General features: G+C 35.9%; 1 pseudogene; it reads left to right on the top strand.

The window, feature by feature from the left end:
* The first annotated feature begins 271 nt into the window (after positions 1 to 271).
* LOC124093449 (dual specificity protein phosphatase CDC14B-like) lies at positions 272 to 24,335 on the top strand (annotated as a pseudogene).
* The last annotated feature ends 106 nt before the right edge of the window (positions 24,336 to 24,441 follow it).

The following is a 24,441-nucleotide window of genomic DNA, read 5'->3' on the forward strand; positions in this document are numbered from 1 at the left end:
TGGTTTTCCCAGGTTTCTTCCCACTTGTTCCCCAAGCTTGTTACTAGGGAAACTTGAAAAAGATACATTAAGACCACAAAACAAAAGTTTTGATGTCACAACCATGATGCCATTGCCATGCAGAAATCAATGCAAGATTCCCAACCTAGGTCGCTTCACCGCAGTCCCTACAAAACCTGTACCGAACCTGAACAAATTAGATGTTAATTGCATCCTTGCTGAGAAAAACTACTATTTCCAGGCCAAGACCCACAGCAATGGAAGCTGAGATATGCCCCCCTCTGCGGCGGCCTGGATCAATTCTGAATCGTGTGCTGAAATGACAGCTCTCCCGCTGCACAAGGTACGTGCTGAAAGACAGAAAGAGGAAGATGGTCAAGTCCAGTGTTTACTTCCCACCCTTCAGAGTCGCCTTCCCATTCACCATACCCCCCCCACCTCACCCGACCCCCGCTTCACAGAGTTTCTCTTACAATTGGTCGCCGCCAGCCCCAGCGGTAGGAACCAAGCACGCAAAACCCTCCCAGACACAGAAACTACCACTTTTGGCACGTGCCTGAGTTTGAGCAGTGGTGATCTGCACGCTCTGGCTGGATCTCCATGGCGCACTCCTCCCGCACGCTCCCTCTCTCTCCCCCCCTCCCGCCTGCCCCTCTCCCTCTCTCTCCCCTCGCCCTTCTCTCTCTTTGCCCGCCCCCCCTCTCTTTGCCCACACCTCTCTCTCTTTGCCCGCCCCTCTCCCTCTCTCCCGTCCGCCCCCTCCCTCTCTCTTTGCCCCCGCCTCTCTCTCTCTCCCACCCGCCTTTAGGGCCCTCCCTCTTCTCCCACCCAGCTGCTCTCCTCAAGTGCTCCGGCACACACCCGCCCTCTAGAGACAGAGCTCCTAGGAGGTTCCGCAACCGCGCTGCACCCAAGGAGCCTCAGGACAGCTATTCAGGGCACAGCGCGAGTGCTGGCAGAGGGTGCCCACGCCCACGAGCACGCAGGGGGCCGTCTTGCTGGCGCGAGCTTGGGATGGGCACCTCTCTAGCGCGTGCCCTGGGGAAATGGAGCGCAGTTCGCCAGCGCGCACAGCCGAGACTGAGCTTTACTGTCTCTCTCCCTCTCTCGCCTCCCTCCTTGCTGGGAATTCAAACAGCTTTCTGATATCACCATCCAAAGATATTTCCCCCCTCTCCTTAGTCACCTTTTGTCCATCAGTACTTATGGGAGGTGGGTGGGAGGAGGTAGAGAGAGGAAAGCGGAAGGAGGAAAAAGCATAAGCTTGAGCCTTCCCATCCAACCAGGAGTACTCCTGTAGTAAACCCACCGCTCCAACAAATCTGCCTTAGCAGCTGCCACCACCACCACCACCACCATCACCACCACCACCCGTCTCAGTGCTTTCTTTGCTTTTTGGCTAATCAGTTTGTTGGGGGATAGATTTGGTAAAGCAAATCTTTGTTCTTAATCCACTTTCATCTTTGTGTGTGTGTGTGTGTGTGTGTGTTTATTTGTTGAGAGATTTATATCTGTGCACAACTGGGAACATATCTGCCACTTAATGATTTTAAAAAAAGCTAGGGTAGACTTAGGCCTTAGTCCAGTGTTAGACAGCATGCTACATAATTGAAACAGAAACATCAATAGCCAGTGTCACCCCGAGAAGAGCAAGATTGGGACCATATATATGACACCCTAACTAAACAGTTTTCTGTGCTTTCTATTTTAATTTACATTGTGCTATGAAAGGATCTACACATTCATAAGTGCTAAGATCAGAGAAAAAGTGTCTATGTTCAGGCAAGGACCTCCATGGGCTTTAACTCCTGGGATCAGGAGAGAGAGAAGTTAAATCTAAAAGAACTTGGCTTCTGCCTTTATGAGTGTTCAGCAAACAAAGAGCTCCAATCTTGGGTTTTCACCTGTAAAAATCACAAGTCTGCCAATTATTTTCAGAAGGAAAAATTTTCATCACTGAATGTATTATATCTTAATAGCTTCTGTTCAAAGAAAGAAACCAATTGTCTCACATAAAACAAAACACCAGGCAAAAGAATGGTGAGAGGCTTAGGCTGAAGGACCCCAAATATAAAGCCATTCTAAATCTACAAGCGATGGGAATAAGCTTACTGAACATGTGCAAATCTCCCCTAGATCACAATCCAGTCATTTCTCATTGCTGTACAAGTTTCTCAATGGGCTGCTAAAATCCCAAGCAATAGTGCAGAGAAGGTGTTAAAATAATACTTAAGGTGTTAAAAATAATACTTGCCTATTAATCCCCCAAAAGTTTTGTAACACACACTCTCTTTGGCTACATGACAGACTGAACTCTACAATCTTTCATCAGGGAATTGATGCACAAGTCAAACAGTGGACAATTGTATACAAAGCACCACTGTTAGAATAGCCTTTATCACCAGGCATGGTGGTGCATGCCTATAATTCCAGCAGTTCAGAAGGCTGAGGCAGGAGAATTGAGAGTTCCAAGCTAGCCTCAGCAACAGTGAGGAACTGAGCAACTAAGTGAGACCATGTCTCCAAAGAAAATACAAAATAGACCTTGGGATATGGCTCAGTGTTTGAGTGTCCCTGAGTTTATTTCCCAATAGCCTTCCCCCCAAAAGAGAGAGAACAGATTTTGTCAATAATTTAATAATAACCAAGACTCAAGAAACTACGAATATGGGAAAAAGAAATCCCTTGTACACTGTTGCTGAGAATGTAAGTTTAAAAAAGTCATTTTTGAAAATAGTGCAAACTCTGAACCATTTGAAACACAACTAACATATAACATGGTTAAATTGATTCTGGGTGTAATTTCAAGGTATTAGAATGAGGAAGATAAAGAAACAACTGCATGCCAATTTTTATGTAGCAGAATTGTCAGTAGTAAAAAAAAAATAGAAGAAATAAAGTTTCTTCAAATGAATAGTGTACTAGGAGATTACTTGTAACTGCAGGACATCTAACTGCTCCCCTGTTAACCCTTACACCATATTTCAGACCACTTTTTCTTGGCAACAGAGGACACTGAGACTCAAATTAGCTAGACACTCCAAAGTATATAGACATGAGAGCTGTGGATAGCTCAGAAACCCCTGAGCCAAGATAAAGTATGAAAATGACATGAGGACATATCATCCTGTCAAGTCTACAATGGGGAATCCCCACTCAAAGACTTTACAATAAGGTATCTGTATCTATGCAAGACAAAGAGGGGGCAGAAATGAGCAGTGTTTTACAAAAAGAGCCAAGTGATCTTCTCTCTTTTTTTTTCCCTCTCATATAAAATACAACAGAGAAAAATCCCATAAACAGTGCCATCTAGTGTTGGATAAAAATAGTTACACAATACTGTGTCTTTCTGAAATATAATAGGAGAAACTGTTTATTATACTGTGGAGTGATAAAGTTAGCATTAGGAATGTGAACAAGAAGATGAAAATATAGGATATATTCTGAGATACAAATATAAAGCTAAATATAGGTTCCAGCATTCTGAATTTGAGGTTCTGCTTCTCAGAAATTTCAGGAAGAAAAAACAACTCAAAACCTTATGAAAAGAAACAAAATCACACCTGGATTTGGGATTCTCTCCTGATAATCACAGCAATCATTAGCATACAATCTGGGGAAATGCCAGGTTGCCAGAACAAAGCTATGCACATGGGCTTCAGGCCATGATTGAAGATACCATGAATGGAGAGAACAGAATTTCCAAAATTTCAGCTGCTGGTATATTTCCCCACTTGATTTCCCAGAGGAAACTTAGAAATGAACTGCTCCATAAGAGTATTTATTTTGTCAGACACTGGAGACTAACTGTAATGGGTCCACAATTTAGTTTTTTTTTTTTTTTTCATATGTAAGACCATTTTATTTAAATGACCCATAGAAACATTCCAAACATTTCATTAAACTCCTTTGTCCTCCCTCCCCCTCCCTCCTCCCCTCTCATGATCCTGGGGATTGAATCCTGGGCCTTATGCTTAGAAGGCAAGCACTGTACAAGCTGAGCTATACCTCCAGGCCCATTTGAGGGAAGGAAACAAGGGATTGAAATCAGGGGCACTCCACTGTGCCTGACTTTAGTTTTTCATTTTTAATGTGAATAGTAGAAACTTTAAAGTTATACTTATTGAGTCACTTTTTTTGAGGGGAGGAATATGGGAACATTGCTGACTCAGGGAATTGCTAATGAGTTTAAATCTCAAGCTGTTTTTTTATAAGACCAGAGAACAGAAAAGTTAAATAATTTTTAATGTAACTGTGATATAATTTCCATAAATAAAAATATATACATATTTATTCATAAATTACTTTAACCATATATACAGTGATAAGTGTCAATGCACTTCTCTCTGGGCTGAACTCTAGCAGCAACAGGTCAATCTCCTTGAAGCCTCTGTCCTGCTGCCTCATTTTCTGTTTTTAAAAAATTTTGGTTTTTTAGATGTTGATAGAACTTTATTTATATTTATTTATATGTGGTGTTGAGAAACAAACACAGAGCTTCACACATGCTGGGCAATCTCTCTTCAACTGAACCATCACTCAACACCTCATTGTTTTCTTAAATGAATGAAATTTGACACAATCAACCAGTCCTTGTACTTTTTTTAGCACATGTGATTTTATTAATTGCCCATTTATTTCATCTGAAATCTAAACTTGGTTTACCTGTTGATTTGTGTGATCAATTTCACAAGGCCTTAGTTGTCACTCCTGCATTGTATGTAGTTCATTGTTGGAAACCACTCTTATATGCACTAGTACATAGATCTTGGATCTGAGACTAGAGATCATCCATACAAGATTTTGCTGAAACAACTAAAAAATCCATCTTCATCTTTCTCTCTTTCTGACATATATATATATATATATATATATATATATATATATATATATATAACATATATCAACATGTGGAAAAATAACCTGATACATTAAGACTGCAAGAGACAATCTTCAAGTTTATATATATTTAACCACTGATCCACATGTACAGATTTATTTATTTATTTATTTATTTATTTTTATTTTGACCCATAGTCTATAAAAATTGCTTACAGCCTCAATAATTTGCTAAGTATAGCTTTGAATTTGCAATCTACCTGCCTCATCTTCCCATACTTCTGGTATGACAGGCAATCACCACCACAGCTGGCTCATATCCATCTGTTTATAAAGAAGAAACCATGTGAGTTGTTTGAGAAGAGGTCACAGGATTTTAACTAGTAGACATAATAAACCCAGAGAAATAAGAACCTGGTCATAAAGAAGACCCCTGATACAATCTATATGAGTATCACACAAATTTACCAACAACAAAGAACTATTTTAGAGTCACTTTAATACATAACTGTAATCCTAGCAACTTGGGAAATTGAGTTCAGAGGATTGCAAATGAAAGACCACCTGCGAGACTTCATTTTGCTTTCAAATCTTGTCTCTTATGTAACTTTAGTTTACTACTCATATTTTTAATTCATTGTCTTCTCAAGCACTGCCTGCAGGGACTATAATCCTATTGCAATTTGCCTGGCCTCCTAGGACTTCTTTTGAAATATCTGTGGAAGAATCTATGACACTCTAAATCCAGTATCTTGCAATGCTGCAGAACAAGTACCATGTGTTTAACACCAAGATATGCTGCCCTCTCAAGCAATAGATAAGTCTGTAAGTATCATGGCTATAGTGGCTGCTGAGTGCTTAGGTGACTGAGCATTGTGAAACAACTCCCAAGGCTTCCCAGCACAAAAAGGGTGATCTAGTGTTCCTTCTCAAAAGAATTTTTACTTTTAATCCCTACAGAGGGATTTAATCCCTGGGAAGGGTGTGGTCGACCCACTGAGATGCCCTCAAGCCATCTTTCTTATTATTTCTGGGTAAGGTACATAACAGTGTCTCTTTGGTAGCTCTAAGATTTTAATGACCATCCATTTTTTTAAGGGAGGGAGGGAGAGAGAGAGAGAGAGAGAGAGAGAGAGAGAGAGAGAGAGAATTTTTAATATTATTTTTTAGTTTTCTGCAGACACAACATCTTATTTTTATGTGGTGCTGAGGATCGAACCCAGCACCTCGCCCATGACAGGCGAGCGTGCTATCACTTGAGCCATATCCACAGCCCCATGACTACTCATATTTTTAACCCCAATTTTACTCTGTTTTCTGGCCAAACTCCAAGTTTTGAAAATCTTCCTGTTCTCCTTTCTGTTTGTGATTATCACAATAATCTTAGCTAAAAGCTGATAGCAATACCCATGTCAACACCTGAATAAAATGCTGCCTTGAATTTTTTTCCTCCAAATTAACAAATTCGTCTCTTTAAATTCAGCCTCACAAAAATTGTCAGGAAATGGACAAAATATTAAAAACTTCTTGGCCAGAATATAAAATGAATGACATTTAATCCAATTTCCAAGAGTCTCCCTTCTCCTCTGAAACATCATAAAGGATTTTTTTTTTAACCATACTATCATCATTCTTGTCTTCTGAGCTCTGACTAGAATTGCCCATTAAGGTCCACATAAAATAATAACTTTTTTTTTTTTAGTTTGCATCTCTAAACATTTTAAAAATTCCTTGAACAAATCCCCCAAATCTCCTAAATCTTCTGAATTACATAGTCACATTGGTCACAACAATGACCCCACTTCTGGTACCAATTTCGTTTTCAGTCATCTTTTGCACCATTATGACCAAACTACCTGATATGAACAATTTAAAGGAAAACAACTATTTTTGGCCTCATAGTTTCAGAGGTCTTAGTTCAAAAATTACCCACTTAATTACTTAGGTGAAATAGAAAGACATGTCAGAAGAGTGTGATGGATGAAAGCAGCTCAGGAGAAGGAAAAAGAAAGGAAAATGAATTGAGAGGCAGGCAAACTTGGGATCCCCTAATAATGGGGGGAAAATTATATTTGGAAGGCATGCCTTTAAAGAACCACTTCTTCCAACCTCGTTCTACCTGCCTATAGTTACCACTCAGTTAATCCCTATCAGGGGTTTAATGCATTGATTAAATTAAATTTCTCATAACTCAGTAATTTCACATATAAACTTTACTACATTGTATCACACATGAGCTTTTGGACGTCATTGCCTACCTAAATCACAACAGTATTTCTAAGGGAAGAGTTTACTTCTGTGAGTACCTACATAAAAACAACATGAAACAAACAAAATAGAGACATATCAAATAAACAATCTAAGGCTCTAGGAAAACAAGAACCAATCAAATAAAATAAAAAAAAAAACAGCAGAAGAAAGGAAATAATATCAGGTCTGAAATTAATGAAGAGAATAAAAAAGCAATATAAATAATAATGTGAAAAAGAGTTGATTGTTTGAAAACATAAATAAGACTAATAAACAATGAGCCAAATTAAACAAAACAGAGAGAAGATAAACACAATGTTTTTAAAATTGGAGATGAAAAAACAGGTAACAGCACACATCACTGAAATGCAGAGGATCACTAGGGACTATTTTGAAAATCTGTTTCAATAATTTGGAAAATCTTTTAAAAAGGACACATTTCTATAAACATACAACCTACCAAAATTGAATCAAGAGCACATAGAAAATATAAACCATATAAAAATAAATGAAATTGAATTGGTAATAAAAGGCCTCCCAACAACAACAACAACAACAAACCCAGAGTGTCAGCTGAATTCTACCAGAATTTTAAGGAGTTACTACTGATAGTTCTCAAATCACTCAATGAAATGGAAAAAGTGTGTGGAGCATAGACATTTCCAAAATCATCCTAGGAAGCTACTATAAGCCAAATACCTAGGGACACATCAGAAAGATCAGGGTACTATAGACCAATATACTTTATGAGCATAGATAAAAATTGTAACTCACCACATAAACATTAAAATTTAAAAATCAAATGATTATCTCAATATGAACAGAAAGAGCTTTTGACAAAATCTAGCACCCATTCATGATAAAACACTGAAGAATCTAGGTATATAAGGAACTCACTTCAACATTATATTTGTATACAAAAAAATTTAAAAAAAAAACCATATCCTACTGGATAGGAAAGAACTGATATTATTTTTTAATATCAGAAATAAAACAAGGATGTAGACTCTTATCATTGCTATTCAATGTAGTACTTGAAATTTTAGCCAGAACAATTAGCAAAGAAAAAGAAATATGAGATATACAATTCGTAAAGAAACAAGTCAAATTATCACTTTTTGCAGATGATATGATTCTTTACCTAGAAATTTAAAAATTTCCAGCAGAAGAACTCAATGATCCATAAAAATAATTCAGCAAAGTAGCAAGACACAATGTCTAAACACACCAATAATCAATCCACTGGGAAAAAAAAAATCAAGAAACCATTCCATTTACAATAGAATTTTAAATGTACCTGGAAACAAATCTAACCAAGGAGGTAAAATAAATATGTCTTCAATAAAAATTATAGACTATTGAAGCAAGAATTTGAAAAAAGGATAATAAAAGATGGAAAGACCTCCCATGTTCATGGATAGGCCCAACTGATATTGCTAAATCATTTATGTATCAAAAGTGATTTACAAATCCAATGCAATCCCTATTAAAATAATATTGGTATTTTCCCCAGAACCTAAAAGAATAGTTCTAAAATTTGTATGGAAAAATAAAATAACCAGAGTAGCCAAGATAATACTGGGAGAAAAAAAATAATGCTGTAGCCAACATGATAACTGATTTCAATTTAAAATGAAGGGTTATAAAATAGCATGGTACCAATATTAAAAATAGACTTGTAGATTAATGGAAAACAAGACTCAGAGACAAACTACAGATACAGTCATCTGATCTTTGACAAAAGTGCCAAAATATATATTGAAGAAATGACAGTCTTTTTAACAAATGCTACTAGGAAAATTGGACATATGGAAGAATTATTTTAGATCCATCTTTATAACCCTGTACAAAAGTCAAAGTCAATCAAATAAAAGTCAATCAACTCAAAGTCAATTAAATACTTGCTAATGAGACCATAAATTATGCATTCCATAGAAGAAAATAAAGAAGTAAAATTCCTACATATATGTCAGAATGGCTATCAAGAATTTTAATAATAATAAATGCTGGTGAGAATCCTAGGGGACTGAAAGTAATATAGTATTGGTAACATTTTTAAATAAGTGCAATGTCTATGAAAGTCAATATGTAAGTTCTTTAAAAGACTAGGAATGGAGCCAGTGTATGATTAAGCTATACCAAGCTATATGAAACAATTAAAGTCAGCATACTTTAGCAACACAAGCATACCTAATTTATAACTGCCAAGTTATGGAAACAACCTAGATATTGGCCAACAGACCAAACATAAAATGTGGTATTCGATGTAATTTTATTCAGTCCTAAAAAAACAAAACCATATAATTCCCAGGAAAATAGATGGAGATGGAAAACATCATGTTAAGCAAAATGAGCCAGTCTCAGAAAGCCAAGAATCCTATGTTTTCTCTTATATGTGGAAACTAGACAGAACAATGGAAAAATGAGGATCTCATTAAAATTTAATGTGAACTATAGTGTAGAGGAAAGCAATAAGTGATAGGAAGCAAGGAAGGGAAAAGAGAGGAGCTTGGGCATAAAATTGACCAAATTATACTATTGCATGTATAAATATGTTGAGGGCCACAAAGAAGTCAAGATGGCACCTGGAAGTTTGCCAGGAGGAGTGGTCTGTGAAGTAATGCCAGCAAGACATTAAGATGATGAGGATTCCTTAATGACTGACTGCTGTATCTAGATGATGTTAATTAAGTTAAGCTGTGTGTAATTAGTTGGGTATGTACCTCTGCTGTCCGGCAGAGAAGCGGCTGGCTCTCACTACCTTGAGTGCCCACTCAGTTCCCACTGAGTTTCCCTGCAATAAAGCAGTTCCCACTTCACCTTCAGCTTGCTTGTCACCTTCCTGGTTATTGTGCTAGGCCGGACTGCAGAATAAATATGTCAAACAATGGATCCAACTATTATTTACAATTTTAATGTGGTATTAAAATAACTTTAAAAGGCACATAGTATAAATTATGTGATTAGATTATCTCAGACTTGACATTATAGTAAGAAAAATAAATATCTATGTGATATTTGGGTTTTTGCTGTTTACAATAAAATGTATTTCTGAAAAATGAAAGGCAAAATAGTATTGTGAGATACATTGTTATAAAAGTGCATGTTATAGGAAAAGCAAGGCTAATATAAGTATTTTACCATAGCCATAAAATAATTAATAAATGTACATACTGCTTTTCTAAAAATAAAAAGAGAGATGATGCTTTTTGTATATAACATGCAAGTCATTGCTAAGGTAAAACAAGTACTTTATTTAATTTTCCATAACAGATAGTATATTAATTAGGAATAGATAGAGTATGAATTTTAAAATTTGAACATCGTTCTGACATTTTTTGGCAAGTACAAAACTTCTCTTGAATTCTAAATTGGGGGAAATTTGTAAGGTGTGTTCTTTTATTAAAAATTATGTCACATTCTTTACATTTGTAGAGTTTAATCACTACTGTAATATTCTTGGCATTTTTTAAATGTTGGGCTTTGATTAAAATTTTGCCATTTTTTTGGCAATTTAAACTATTCTTCCAAGTATGAATTTTCTAGTAATTATTAAGTCATGATATCATAATAAATGGTATTTTACATTCTTTAGATTTGTATAGATTCTCTCAAGTATGAATTCTCTCATGCTTGATAACCCTTGAATTGTACCTAAAAACTTTGCAACATTCTTTACAGTTGTATAACCTTTCCAGTATGAATTCCCTGGTGTTGGGTAAGGCATACTCTTCAAAGAAAAGCCTTGAAATTTTCTTTACATTTGTATGGGTTCTTTCCAGTATTAATTCTCTGGTGTCTACTAAGGTGTGATCTTTGATTAAAAGCTTTGCCACATTCTTTATATTTGTATGGTTTATCTCCATTATGAATTCTATTGTGCAGAACAAGGCTTTGCCTAACACTAAAAGCTTTACTACATTCTTTATATTTGTATGGTTTCTCTCCAGTGTGAGTTCTCTGGTGCACAACAACTGTGTGCCTAACATTAAAAGCTATGCCACCTTCTTTATATTTGTATGGTTTCTCTCCAGTATGTATGCTCTGGTGTTGAATAAAATGTGTTATTTGATTAAAAGCTTTGCCATATTTTTTTACATTTGTATGGGTTCTCTCCAGTATGAATTCTCTGATGTTTACTAAGGCATGATCTGTGATTAAAAGCTTTGCCACATTCTTTACATTTGTATCACTACTCTTCTGTGTGAATTCGCTGATGTCGACAAAGATATTGTCTCTGAGTAAAAATTTTTCCAAAATATTTATATTTGTATGGCTTTTCTCCAGTATGAATTCTCTAGTGAATTATATAGTTTGACATTTCATTAAAATGTTTGCCAGATTCTTTACATTTGTATGGATTTTCTCCAGTGTTAGTTCTCTGTTGCACAACAAGACTGTTCTGAACAGTGAATGTTTTGCCACATTCTTTGCATTAGTATGATTTCTCTCCAGTGTGAATTCTCTGATACCCAATAGGGGTTGGCATAACATTAAAAGCTTTGCCACATTCTTTACATTTCTCTGGGTCTTTCCACTATGAATTCTTTGGTGTTACGTAAGGTGTGAGCTTTGATTAAAAGCTTTGCCACAGCTTTTAAATTTGTATGGTTTCTCTCCAGTGTGAGTTCTCTGAGGCAAAATAAGGGTTTACCTAACATTAAAAACTTTGCCACATTTTTTAGATTTGTATGGTTTCTCAAACTTAATGTCTATTACAAACTTTTAGAGAACGCAAGTTTGTTAAACGTGTACTTCATTTTGCTTATAACTTGCATATATTTTTTTACTAACTAATATATATTTAGCATAGGAGGAGGAAATCCTGGTGAGTATGGCAAGATACTTACTCCTAAGTAGTATAACACAATCCTAAGACGCAGGCTTGTAAACACATATACATGTAAACACATGTAGTACTCCCTAAGGCTTCATGGTATTGAGAATTTGGCAGGGAGTTTGGAAATCTATCTTAGTCTAATCAATTGTGACACACCTACCTCTGAGGAGGTTACTTTCTTTGAATGTTAAAGCCTGTGTAATATGATATCTACTTTGTAGTGTTCTTGTGAAGAGTAGGAGAGAATATGTGTGTGAGTGTGTGTGTAGAATGTGTCTGTATGTGTGTGTGTATGTATGCATGAATACATACAAGCATACATGTATATACACATGTATGTGTATATATATATGTGACAGAACATGAATACATCATGAACAGTACATATTCATAATTCTGGCACATGTATTATAGTTAACTGATTATAGTTCTATCTCTCATATGAACTAAAGTTTTCTCAATGATGAGCAATATCTACTAATAACACTGTTTCTGGGACACCCAGCCCAATATCTTGCACATGCTAGAGTATTCAGTAAGCATTTATCTAATGAATGAAGCCAGCAAGCACTCACAACAGGATAGTCAGGATAACTATCAGCCAGAGATAATGACATAGGAGCAAAGAAAGTTTATGTTAACTCACCCTACATTATAGCAGTGGTTATAGGTGAGATTTCTTATACTGTATGGCCTATGTGGAGTCCATAACACTTGTTATATTTACATGTATATTTTATTTATTTAACATTTATTATATTTATATTTATAAATATTTATAAAATATTTAAAATCTTTCTGATGTATTTCAGAATGTAGTCTAATTTGGAACCAGACAGGGCATTTACAATCACTCTTTCTACAATGTTTAAGTAATTAGGAAATGGTAAACACCTTAGCCTTAACAGCAATGGAAACAAATCTTTTCTGCAAAAATGATGGAGAATAGTTAGTTGTGCATTTGTTCCAAACTTTCTTAAGTGGACTTAGTTAATTTCATTTTATCTTCTCATTCAAATTCATTCTCAGAAACTGAGTTGCTTTGAATTGTTCCTGGCACATAGTAGATGCTCAATAAGTATTTGTTGAATGAAGGAATGAATGAGTGGAGGCTGGTTTCATCTTTTACCAAGATCTCCATGCCCTCAGCATTCCCGTGGACAAATGTCTGAGTGTTTTATATATGTGTACATGTGCTATGCATTTTATATATGTGTGTATGTATACGTGTATAATTGCATGCCTTGAGTGTGTATGCACATGTGTGTGTTTATATACACATACATGTGTGCTTACCTAGGTAAAAGTAAATAGTTGCTGAAGTGTGTTACAGGCCACATACTCTGGAAGCACAGTCTGTGACTGTCTGTGTATAACCTGTTCATTGGAGATCTGATCTCATGAAAGGAAGAGAAAAGAATTTGTATTTGGCAGTAGAAGAAGTGAAATTTCAACATAACCTGACAGTGCCTGTATAAGCCAGTAGAGAGTTCTGGAACAAGTATCACTAGTATGTATTATCTTACTCAGATGGAAATGGCTGGATCAAAGTGGCCAGGCCATCATCTTTCTGCCTCCCTCACTGCTGGATGTGGGATGCCCAGAAAAAGCATGATGCTGGGAGAAAAGCTCTCTACAACTGAGGCAGAGACTGATGGTGCTGACAACTAGAGGCTGCCACCTGCACTCCTTAGTATTCTAGGCAGCAAACCTCCTTGAAAGAGAAATCCTAAAGATGCCTCTGCATGGCTACAATACCTGAGTAAATGAATCAGTTCTGTTGAATGCCCTCCCAGGCCACACTACCACGTGTCTGTGCCAGTCTGGAAACAATACACCTAAGCAGATTTTGTCTGGACTCAGATTAGTCTCCAGTGAACCCTGGAAAAGTAAATTCCTAGTTCTAGTATGAGTAGGTGTAATAAATTCAAAATGGCTACAATTTTTCAAATATATCTCTCATCACAAACTGGAGTATGGTACTGGTGTTGTATCTCAGTGGTAGAATGCTCACCTAGCATGTGCGAGGCCCTGGGTTTTATCCTCAGCACCATATAAAAATAAATAATGGTAATGTGTCCAATGACAACTAAATACTAAATATTAAAAAAAGAACTGGAGGATGTATCCCTTTTCCCTGAATGCATTGGCGTTTGAGTGATTTGGTCTCTGGGCTACATAAGAAGAAGCACTATGCTAACTCTAGGTGTGACTTTAAGAGAACTTACTCTCTTGAAGCCTTGTGCTAAAAAATATGTCCAACTGCACTCCTGGAGAGATCACACAGAGGAGCTCCAAGAGTATGTGGAAATGGAGGAGGACCCATGTAACTCTCTTCTCCCTTTTTCTGTAGCCTTAGGGCTGGGCACATAACAGACAGGACCAATCAGAATCCTGATGGCACTGAATTGGACCTGGAAAGAAATACTTTCTGTTCTGATGGAAAAGTTGGAAAAATGTGTTCCAGGAGCAGCCTGTGGAGTGGCTCTATCCTATGTTTGGCTTTATAGATGAGAGAATGGGCAATAGAGAGAGGGTATCAGTGAAGAACCAGTGGTGTGCTACTCTCATCCTCTGCTGCATAGAAATATTTCTTTTGGTAGTGGAGCAGGTGCACCCTTGCATCCTTAGTTCTATTTCATAAGACAGTCTTATGATTGATAGTCCACAGAAAAACACAGGATGGATGGCAAAGCTCTTCTTACCTCTCACACAAATGGTACATACATTGAACTCCCTGGATAGGAAGACAGAAATGATCAGTATCAATGAAAAGTGAGTTTTGGATGGAAACCAAGGCATCTTCTGGTGGGTAGTTATGTATTTACCAAGATTTTTATCAATTCCTGAGAATAACTACTAATATAAAAAAATCTAAACCATATTAAATCTGTTATGTTTTAAATCCCACATTTTATCCATATAAACGATTAGTTCATTACTTATAGAATTGGTGCCTCAATGATAAACAATCCCACAACAAATTATAATCACACTTACATCAGTTACTAAGGAGAAATCAATGGGAACATACCTTACAGAAGGAATTTGTGAACATTTCTGTCAAAGGTTGAAAAACTGCTAGATATGTATCTTCTGAGATGGTCTTAAAAACTGTCTCCAAGCACTGAATTGCAGTTTGCAACAAATTTTAACAGTGAAAAAAAATAGCAACTTAAAGAAAGAAATGATGATAGCAATGCACTCTGCAGTAGTCAGTATTTATGATCACACGATATAAGGAAAACTAATTGGTTCAGCCAAATAAAGATTTGTTTATAGACCAAATATTGAGAGGAAGAAAACTTGAGTTATTATGCCTCCCTAAAAGATAAATTTATATTCAGAATATAAATCTGAATATATGTAGCACATTAAAACTTGTTGAAAGCTACCAGGAAAAAGAGCAAGTCATCAACAACTAGATATCTAATTAACCATTTTTGTGTTAATGCCTTTAACAAAAATATTATCAGTTTTTAATGTACAAGAAATAGAAGTAGCAATCTGATTTAAAATTGTAAAGCAAATAGTCCCTGACACATTAAAATAATTAAATATTAATCCTAGTACATGTATATGAAGATAGGTCAGTTTTAAATATCCATTCATATATGCTAATTTACCAAGTACCTACTCTGTGTAAGATGCTATTCTAAGGTGAAAGGGAAACTTAACAGAAGTAAACTTAACAGAAAACAAATCACTGTCCACATGATGCATAGTTTACACTTAATAGAAGTAGGTAGATAAACACAACAAGTAAAACATATAGCCTATTGAATGGTGGAAGGTGCTTTATTTATTTTTGGTGTAGGACAAGAGAATTCGTTGGAACATATTGAGTGCTAAAACCTGGTGAGAGATGATGTTAGAAAAGCAAAAGAATTTTGTGCATTCATGATAAGGAAGCTAATTTGGCAGAAAACAAATGAGAAACAATAAGTGAACAATACATCACAGAATTCCAAATTATATAGCTACTTTAAACAATGACTAAGTAACATGAGGAGTCATTGCAACATTGCAAGATTCTTAGTAGAGAAATGATCAAATCTGACATTTTTTTTGATGGGGGATGTGTACCAGGGATTGAACTCAGGTACTGAACCACATACCTACCTCTTTTTATTTTTTATTTGAAAGGGTTTCTATACTAGCTTGCTTTGGACCTCACTAATTTGCTGAGGCTGGCTTCAGACTTGCAATACTCTTGCCTCAGTCTCCTGAGCCCCTGGGATTAGAGGCATGTTTTAGTCAATTTCTCACTACTGTAACTAAACAATCTGTCTAGAACAATTTTAGGGAATAAAAGGTTATTTAGTGGCTAACAGTTTCAGAGGTGTCAGTCCACAGATCGCAGGCTCCATTCCTTGGGATTCCAGTTAAGGCAGGACATCACAGCAGAACAGTGGGGAAGAGTGAACCAGCTCACATGATGAGAAATCAGCAGAGAGAGAGAGAAACTCCACTCTCCAGATACAAAATATAGACCCCAAAGCCACATCCTCAACAAACCACTTCCTCAACCCAAATCCCACGTACCTGCAGCCACCACTCAGATAATCCCATCAAGGAATAATTCACTGTTTAGGTTAAGGCTGTAACCCAATTCTGCAGCAACTACTGCCACTGAAGGCCCAAGCAGCCAAGCTACTTGGCTACAATACACATGCTGACTTTGTCCTTGAAATAAATACTGCCAAGAGTACAAGCTATGTGAAAACCTTTCTAGATCAGTTCTTATTATTAAAAAAAAAAAAATAGTTACATGGTTTCCATTTTTCCCCTGATATTTTGCCATATCATGTCAACTTAAAATCTCAGAATCAAATATCTCTTTGAGGATATCGAGTTTTTAATTAGTTCAAGAGATTCATTGGTCAGTTCTTATTTTACATAGAGTACTTATTCTAGGGGCTTCTCATAGTTTACATTTCTATTACATTACTATTATTCTCCGTCATTCTGTTTGGATTTTGTTTGGAATGTTTATACTGATTCCTCACATGACATCTAAACAGTGTTAACCCATTACATTTATTCACTACCACTACATATTTAGTAATATATAGAGTATTTGTAACTTGGCTACTTATTAATTTGCATGAAATAAGCTGACATATATGATATAAATAGAAACAACATATATTTTAAAATGTAAACATTTTATGCTCCAGGAACCATTTGTCAATATATGAAAGTAATATAAAATAATATACATCAAAACAATTATATAAATGCTATATTCACATCCATTTTAAGTAATTTTTTTTCATAAAGCTTGTACAAATCATGGCTCTTACATCCATGACATTTAGTCTCTGGGACTCTCTTACTTACCTATCCTCTCAGTCTTAGTGTCCCCATTCCAAGAAAAAAATGAATATTTTTTCTCTTTATTTTCTCTTTCATCATGATGAAAATGGTTGAATAATTCAGATACAATATATTATTACTGTTGTTGTTATTATATATCTAATTAACAAACCAAAGTATTATTTCTTTTATTCTCTCCCCACTAACCCCTTCAATCTTCATTCACCTTCATCCACATTCCAAAGTATTTCATTTTTGTTTTGAAATCCTTTTGTTAACTTAATTAGGTTGGAGAATGATGTGTTAAAATCAGCCATATATAGGTTAAATCCATGAAATATGAATTATGTGTTCCACAAATGATATTTATTATTATATAATTTATTAATTGATGAGACATATATGAAATAATTACCTAGTAGATAATACCATACTGTGGTAGGATTGTAGAAAGAAATACAACAAGTCCTTGCTTCAATAGTCTTTTTACCTAGTGGACACAACCAGGATGTGAGCAGGATATTTCCATATAGTCCATGTTATATAAGAGGTTGGTTCAGGAACTTAACATTGTTTGTTGAGGTTTTTTTTTAGTGGTGTCTACATATGCTGAAATTTCTCCTTCACACATCTGACTAGCTTAATTCCTTTAACATTATTTTCCCTCTAATTTGAAATTGGATTATTTTCAAGTGAATTGTCCTGTTGCTGCCTGCTATTATATACTCTCTCACAAACTGTGTTAGTTAGCTTTCTGTCACTGTTACAAAATACCTGAGAAAAACAACTTAAGGAACGAAAGGTTTATACATTGTTTCTGGATCTGTGTTGAATAAGAGCACCATGGTGAAAGGTGGAGCAAAGCTGCTTACCTCATGGCAGCCAGAAAGAAAGGAAGGGAAGGTGGGGGGAGAATGAGCACATAAGAGAACACATAAGAAAGAGGGAGGGGCTTGATACAAAATATATCATTCAAAAGCCTTCCCCAGTGAATTACTTCCTCCAATTAGGCCCCACTTCCTAAAGGTTGTTCCACCTCCTTATAGGACCATAGGTTGGCAAACAAGCCTTTAGCACATGGCCTTTGGACAAAATTTCATATCTAACTCTTAACAGGCCTAATCAAAACTATATCACTTTGTATCCTGTGTGAGTGTCCTCCTTTTTATTCATGGCATTTTTCAGACTACTGCCTCCATCTCACAGTGTGGGGCACCTATAAATTCCCATATCCCTCGCAAACCCAAGCATACTTTTATCTTAACATGTGTAACAAATTGTGAAAAATGAATACAGAAGCACTAACTCATTTACCCAAAGAAAAAACAAGTATTTAACAATTGAAGATAGTAAATAAAGCCTGATGCCCAGAATTTTCTCCATCTAAAATGTAGAATTGCTATATCCAAATCGTTCTCCTTTGTAGGAATGGGCAATGTGAAACTAAACTCATGGCTGTCAGATATGTTGAGCAATTTATAGATAATACTGACCACAGATCACATCTGGTTTCTTTACCTTGGCTTTCTTAACAGCTTAATCTCACTGAAGAATAATTGTGCACATGAGTTTAGTTTCACTATTACTTTGCTCCCTGTATTACAACCTCAAGTTAGAGTTCTTTGAAGTAAACATCACCTTTGTTGGTGCTCCAAGGGAGTCATGGTCGCGTTTTGGTGGTGCTCAAAGAAAAAGGCAAAGTTTTAATCATCCTAAGGAGTAAAATCCGCTGCTATAATAGAGCTTTCATTCTTCTTTCCTGCTGATTTCTCATGTTTAGCACCTTGTTAACATATTGGCAATATGGAAGAACAGGCTTGCTCCAGAGAGCAGTAAACCACTAACTTTTCCAATTCCTTCACAGATGACTTAAGACATAAATTAAAACCCTTGGGTGAGGCAGAAAGAGAGTTTATTTTGAATTTGAAAAAAAAGCAGAATGTAAAGAAAGATGTTTGGATATGATGGAAAAAAATCAATGCCTGGGATCTACACTACTACATGACTCAGACAGAAGAACTCAAATACTCCAGAGACCAAGAGTCTCTCAAGGAGTACTTCCCCATCTAGGTGGTCAATGAAGCCTTGCTGAACATCTACCAGGAATTGTGGTGACTTTCCTTTGAGCAAGTGACAAATGCTCATGTTTGGAATAAAATTGTTACACTTTACACTGTGAAGGGTAAAGCTAATGGAGAAGTGTTGTGACAGTTCTGCTTGGACCTCTATACAAGTTTCTGAGGATCATATTGCTGGAAAGGACTTAATGGATTGGATTCAGCTACTACACAGTTAAGACTTCTCCCTTCCACATTTCCCATGAGTGATTCTTGGTGGAGGTGTTAAAGATGTCCTGGTTTAATCATTTCTGGGCAAGTAGCTTAATTTTTCTGTGCTTCAGTTTTCTTAAGTATATTATAGATCTGATAAAATGGAAATTCTTGTAGCATCTGCTTTGTAGGGTTATTGTAAAAATCAAGTTGACTACTTACCTCCAAAGTATTTAAAAGACTTCCCAGCATATAACAAGAGGTTTCACATATATTGGGGAGTGCCATCATCTATTGTGTGAATCACATTTGTTGAATTTAAAATTGGCCCCAAAGATGTTTATTATTTGGATAATCTGTTTGCCAGTGCTCTTAAATCTATGACAACTCCCTTCAGTATGGCTAGGAGGTGGTAAAAAAATAGTAGGAATAGCAAAATATTTGTAGTCAATTAAACTTGAGTTTGAATGCTTGAATGACATAAACTTATTGACACTGTTTGCTTCTAGTAAAGAACTGATAATCCCTTTACAGAGTTGATTGTGCATTAAAGACAACATATGCAAATTAACCAGCCCAGCTGTCAATCACTGATTAGAATTTCTCTAACATGTGGCAAATGGACTCCATGATTTTTCATCTAAAACACGAAGGTTTTTGGTCTCTTTCTCCCTAGTTGAATTTATAAAACAAAGCCAAATTGTCACAATTACTTATTCACTTTACTAAATGGACCAAAGGAAATTGTAGCATCCCTCTCATTCACTAACATGCAACTTTGTAGTCCACTGATTGGAAGGGGCTGGATACATGAGCCATCCAGTTGAAAAGCACAGGTGTCCTTTTGCGTCCATGCTATCCCACAGCTTTATGAATTAGGACTGAATAAAAAAGGCAGGAAGTGAAGTGCAATTGAACTTAAAAGCTCCATTATGCTGCTTCTTATAACAATAAAGTGTCTGACAAAACAGCCACAATCACATTTAAGATTCTAGACTGCTGTTTAAATAGTAAATACTGCTGCAGAGCTTAAGAAAAGCACATCATTTTTGTTTTTGTTTTCCCAAAGCAAACTAAATCTAGCTCCAGATCCTCATCCCCAGAGTTTTCAGTAAGTGCCATATCACTGTTTACAAATCCACTTTTAAAAATAAAATCTATACAAAGCTTGTAATTGAGGCAACAAGTTTGCCATGTGCCTTTTCTGTAGTCTGTATTGGAACATTTACAAGATCTACTGAAAATCTTTGTGCTCCAAGACCTAGATGTCTCCAGTATGGTAGCCACATGTGGGTGTTGAGCCCTCAATATGAGGCTGGTACAACTGAAGAACTGATTCAATTATACTATTGAGTTGAATTATACAAATATATATATATATATATATATATATATATATATATATATATATATATTTGAATTATACTAATATATTATATATTATATATAATTGAATTATACTTATATATATTATATAATTGAATTATACTAATATATAATTGAATTATACTAATATATTTGTATAATTCAGTTTTCAGCACCACATATTAAAAAAATAAATAAAATAAAATGGTTCATCTACAATTAATAGAAAAGATTCTTAAAAAACTGACTTCACTTATTTTTTTAAAGTTTTAAAAATGTAGTTAGTAGAAAATTAAAGTTATATACATTTATCTCATATTTCTATTTGACAGTACTATCCTAGAGTTTATGAGAAGAAAACTTTATCTAACTTATTTCTGACTTAGGTCCAGGGTGATGTTAGATGATAGCCTGTGCACAACTAATAAGTCGCAAGTAATTTCTATACATAACTAAAATGCAACCCAAAAAGTTTTAATTGTATGGCTCTGTAGGGTATTATATAGTTTTGCATCTAAGTTTGTAGATATTATTCATATTTTCTTTTCCTAACAATTTAAATAAATTATCTGATATGGTTGTACTAAGCATAATTTTGTTATAAGTCAAAATTTTGATTATTTATTCTCTTCCAGTTTTCTAGCTTATACTGGAAAGAATAATTAGTCCTACCCCAAGCATGGTGGCTCACACCTGTGATCCCAGCAATTTGGAAGACTGAGGCAGGAGAATTACAAATTCGAGGCCATTCTCATCAATTTAGTGAGGCCCTATCTCAAAACAAAATATAAAAAGTGCTGGGGATGTGGCTCAGTACAAAAAAAAAATTAGTCCTACTGATCAAATTATACAATTAATGTAAACTGAAGTGTTACTCTGTGAATTATTTATGTGTGTATCTGGAAATAAGTTTCATTGAATTGTATTGCCTTGCTTCCCTAAAATCACAGTTTCAGGAACTGAAAGTACTGATTATGAGTAAAAACTGTTTTCTTTTTACATTATCTGCTCATGTGTTTATGTTAATAAAGGCAAAGGAACTATAATGTTTTTAAATTCCATCCCTAAAGAAAACTTTGCAAAGGTCCTCATACCAGTGCTGACCCCAGAATTGCCTTACTGTTGACAATGTGATATATTGTTCTCTCCACGACATTGTCTAAGGAAGAGTCTTGCATGTTTCATTTGTGACATTTTATGAGCTAAACAAACAAACAAACAAACAAAAAACCTGAAGCCATTTCATAGAAGTGTTACTATTTCTAGGTATGCAGAACTCCATATTTGTAGCCTTCTGGAACACTTGCTTTGCTAACTGCCCCTCCCTTTTTGTACAATATTGGGGATTGAACCTAGGGACCCTCAATTAATAAGTTATATCCCCAGTTCTTTTAATTTTTACTGCAAAACAAGGTCTTGCCAAGTTGCTGAGGCTGGCCTGGCACTTGCAATTCTCCTGCCTCAGCCTCCTGATTTTGTATCTTGTATTAAAATCTAAATTCCATTTCAGCACACAACAATGTTGGCATAGTTGCCAATTAGAACATAAAAGTAAGTTCAGGCTGTGTGTGTGTGTGTGTGTGTGTGTGTGTGTGCGAGCATGCATGCACACATGTATGCAGACTGGGATTAAACCCAGGGGCACTCTACAACTGAACAAACCTTTTATTTTTTAATGTGAGACAGGGTCTTCTTAAGTCACAAAGGCTGAACTCAAACTTGTAGTCCTCCTGCCTCAGTCTCCTGAGTAACTGAATTTAATGTCATGTGCTTCCTGCCCAGCTAGGCCTCTTTTGTAGGGGTGGGTACTGTTCTTTTCATTTTTTTATTCACTTGTATAGAGAAATATTTAAGTGACTATTTACTTCATGATACATTTCCAATCATCCCAGTAATTATCTGAAGCATGGACTAGGCTCAATACCAAATAATCTCATTTATTTAGAGAAAATGCTTAATTCCAAAAATATTTTGGAGATATATTTAACAACAAACATATGTCCTCCAAAGGGACTTGCATACATTAAGCTGTTTCCCTGGACTCAGCTGGCACCCCATGTCCCCATGGAAGCATCTCACACTCACCCACTAGCACTCGCTTGGGGCTGGTATAGGCCTCCTGGGCATGCATATGCATGGGTCCATGGCTGTTACTCTATTTTGGGCCATGGACAAGTCCATGAAATGGAGGATTGATGGGCAAATGAGTTGGGCCACTGCATGCCTCTGTTCATGGCACTATTGATTGAAATTCCTGAGTGTGAAGAAGAGTTATAGCTCCATATTGCAGAACACGCATCACCTTCACAATGATCTATACCTGGACATTACAAATTGTCATCACTTTGACATTTTCTACAGCAGACCAAAAAAGTACGTCAAATAGATATTTTTTCCTCATAGGCAATAAACTTGAACATGAGGACTTCTATGCAGATTTCAAACTATTCAATTCAGAAATGGTTTACAGATAATTTTGCAACAAAATAAGAAATTCAACTGCATTACAAGAATAAGGAGGAGAATTATTCATTTTACTAGCTCTGATCAGAGAAAAGCTACTGCTGCTTTCTTTGTCATATGGTATATTGTTCTATATTTGGGAGGAGTCCAGAAAATGCACATAAAATATTAATTTATGGAAATACATCCTCTAATCCTTTCAGAGTTGCTGCCTATGGAAGTTTCAACTTTTATATTACTTTCTTGACTGTTCTCATATAATAAAGAAGGCAACACATTATGGCTTCTTAAATTTCAACACATTTGACATTGATAAATACAAACACTATGAAATAGCAAAAAATGGAGATTTAAAATGGAAAATATCAGACCACCTTCTGCAGAATTTATGCAAGATACACAACATTCTCCTGATAGTAAGACTCAAAATGTTACTATAGTTATTTTTCTGAATAAAAGGATATATGTTGCTAAACTCTTTGATCACCATGGTTTTTTTCCTTGTGGATGATAGCACCCCAAAGGATGCCATTGTAAAATAATTTCTGGGTATGGATGAAAATGTGGAAGGTGCCATTTCCATACACTGTAAAGTCTGCCTTGATCTAATGTCCACTCAAGTAGGCCACATCATAAAGCATTATGGGAGGAGAGCAGCTGAGACTCTTTCCTGGGTCCAAATCTGTAGACCCGTTTCAGAGATCAGGCCTCAGCAGTAGGTTTTGGTCATGAAACAAACCAGTGTCTGGCTGGATAGGGACCATATTCAGCAAAAGTTAGGGAGGCAGAAGAATGGAGCACACTAAGAAGCATCAATCTTCACCAGACTTCTCTTAGGTGGTATTTCAACAAGCAGTGTGGAAAATCAAGACAATCAGAAACCTGAACAAGGTAGTGATGGTGACATAATAAATGGAGTTCCACAAGGTGATAGAATTGGGGCCTTGAAAAGCTGAATACGATCAAAATCTAACATTATATCACCCATAGTAATTCTTCATTACACACTTCACAGTTTTAAAAATTTGAATGTAACTTTATTAAAACAACCAAGTAATCTGCTTTGAGGAAAAGCAGTTTTAGTAGTCCCCCTTT

Source organism: Marmota monax, unplaced genomic scaffold (genome assembly GCF_021218885.2).
Source record: "Marmota monax isolate L192 unplaced genomic scaffold, Marmota_monax_Labrador192_F-V1.1 WCK01_AAM20220418_F8-fsc01498, whole genome shotgun sequence".
NCBI lineage: Eukaryota > Metazoa > Chordata > Mammalia > Rodentia > Sciuridae > Marmota > Marmota monax.